Raw genomic sequence first — 2,571 nt, 5'->3', positions numbered from 1 at the left:
TGCTTTTTTTTTTTTTACACCAACCAACTACTAACTTACTACTAACTACTTTAAACCAACCAACATTATTATAGTGTATTTAATTATTAAATACACTATAATAGTGTTGGTTGGTTTATTCGCCTTTGGTTCGCCTAATACAGTACACAATTTCCAGCGCCCATGAACATTCGGAGAGGTAGTGCCTCTGCGAATGCGCTGCCCTCTTTTAAGAGAGATGGAATGAAAAAAACATTAACGACCGGAAAGAAGGAGTGGGATGCGTGAGAAAAATGATGGCGGATACAGTAGCATTCCATTCTACTATTTCATGCCGGTTTTGAGCCCAGTTGTGCTTTACTTCTTCATTCATTTCAAAGTATAAAATAACCAATATGAATTGGTTTCAATTATAGTGGATGAAGTAGACGGCGGTGATGACGACGAAGACTTCAACCGTTTGCGCAGTGTGCGGGAACAACATCGCAGGGACAAGTACTTGCAGCGGCTGATGGCGAGATCCGTTAGCGCGCAACCGGTATATACTTTTGTTAAATTAAACTATGTTACCAGTAGAAAGCTATGCTATTCTTGGATGTCAATTTGTTATAAACATTAACAAATGTCATGTATTTAATTAATAATAAATTTTGATTACTTAGTCCGAAGAGTGAAAACTACTTGCTTTGATAATGCAATGCAATGATGAAAGGTCGTCCTGACTAAAGACTGAAAAATTGCACCTTGTTTGTAAAGTCAGGAAACATTTATGTATATTAATTGTGTACAACAAAATAGTAGGAAATTAAAACTATCTAGGTTTGTTGACTTCGTTTTCATCATTTAAAAATCTGTATAATTTTTTGATATTGAATTTTGGCGCCCATTTGTTAGGCGAAGATATCGCTTCGAGACTATCTAATGCCCTTTATCAAACAACATTTTGTACTATTTTATTCCATTTCCAATGAAATAAACCGATGAAATGCGATTAATTCGTTAGGTCTAGTTAACATTTAAACAAATATCGCAATTAAAATTGTATAGATTTATTTTCAACTTACCTTTTAAACGCATTTCTAAGCAAGTAGGAAAAATAATAATTAATCTTTTTTTTCACATTACAGCAAACGGGAAGTGGCGAACTCTTAGACACAGATGTGTTATTAGAAGAACTTATGAAAATGCAAGCAAAACTCACCCAAGAAGAAAACACTAACAAGGAAAAAATATCCAGTGACGCCACTTGACACAGTTTTATATTCTCTTGGGATTAACGTATCTCTCGAGATCATTCCAGTATTAACGATTGTGATAATTTACACTATTTATTAAGTACAGCTTTTGAAATCATGTTAATGTCTATAATATGAATAAGAATAAAGTGCAAATTGAAATTTATTTTGTTTCTTCGTGCCGTTCTTGTATAAATTACTTTTCTAATAGATTCCATCGAGACCTTAAACGATTTAAATAGACAAAACGATAAGTTGGGAAAAACAAGACAAACCAATCTACGATAATAAGACATGTCCATCTATACAAAATATTGTAGTCATTTAATTAGCATTTCTTTGGTGACATTAGATTATAATCTAAATCGTGAGATTGCAAACTGTAGGATAATTAATTCAAAACTTACAAAGTAAGAATTGTATAGAGCAGTAATAATCCTACTAATATTGTAAATGCGAAAGTTTGAAAGGATGTGTGTATGTTTGTTACTCTCACGCAAAAACTGCTGAACTGATTGCAATGAATTTTGGTTCGTAGACAGCTGGACAACCGGAATAACATATAGGCAACTTTTTATCCCGATATTCCAACGGGATACGGACTTACGCGGGTGAAACCGCGGAGCGCAGCTAGTTAGACTATATTGCGGTTGTTTGCCGAGAATTTATTTTTCTGAAATGTTTGTCAATTACAGGTTGACAATGGATGGGGCTCCGATTCCTGTGTAGTTTTAAAAAGAACCGAACCATACCCATCATCACGCTTATTTCAGAAAAAAATAGTTTTATTTTGATACTTTAATTACTCACTTAGAGATTAACCTTCAACTACTATTAAATTGTGTCTGGAATTCCGGTTTCTTCCCAATCTTTTTTTTATTGTGAGAATCCAGCACGCTTCGCTACGAATTAGGGCAGCTCGCACCGGGGGTCACTTCCAAAGATCGGCGTGAAATAGTATCATGCAAATGCTACTGTTTCGTACGGTAAATGGGGAAGCCGGAGACTTCCAGTCTCCTACTCTTCCTTCCTTCCTTCTTCCTATTCGTCCTTCGACGAAAAATGCGTCAACGATTTCTATGGTAAGAAATGTGTCTACAATGTCATAAAAGTTTGTCTTTGCTAGGTTTGCAATTTTCAACCCTTATTTAGCGAGCGAGTGTTAAAGACACGTGGGCAGAACTTCAGAACTTCATTTGATGCTCTGCTACTTGTAGCGACATCTAATTAGTAGGACCATTCACGAATCGGAATTTACTAATTTTGAAATTCTATAACGTGTATATAGTCCGGTCAATTTAGACATTCGAAGTTACATAAAGTCCCAACAAGCTGAATTTCTGTGAAGTTGTTTAAA

At 35.1% G+C, this 2,571-nt stretch overlaps 1 long non-coding RNA gene across 1 annotated transcript; it reads left to right on the top strand.

Annotated features, from left to right (window-relative positions):
• The first annotated feature begins 375 nt into the window (after positions 1–375).
• On the top strand, positions 376–1,380 carry LOC119833456. Its single transcript, XR_005287957.1, has 2 exons — positions 376–517; positions 1,107–1,380. It is a non-coding gene; the product is annotated as an uncharacterized LOC119833456 (long non-coding RNA).
• The last annotated feature ends 1,191 nt before the right edge of the window (positions 1,381–2,571 follow it).

This window comes from Zerene cesonia, chromosome 17 (genome assembly GCF_012273895.1).
Source record: "Zerene cesonia ecotype Mississippi chromosome 17, Zerene_cesonia_1.1, whole genome shotgun sequence".
NCBI lineage: Eukaryota > Metazoa > Arthropoda > Insecta > Lepidoptera > Pieridae > Zerene > Zerene cesonia.
The sequence above is the reverse complement of the archived record's forward strand: the minus strand, read 5'-3'. Positions and strand labels throughout refer to the sequence as shown.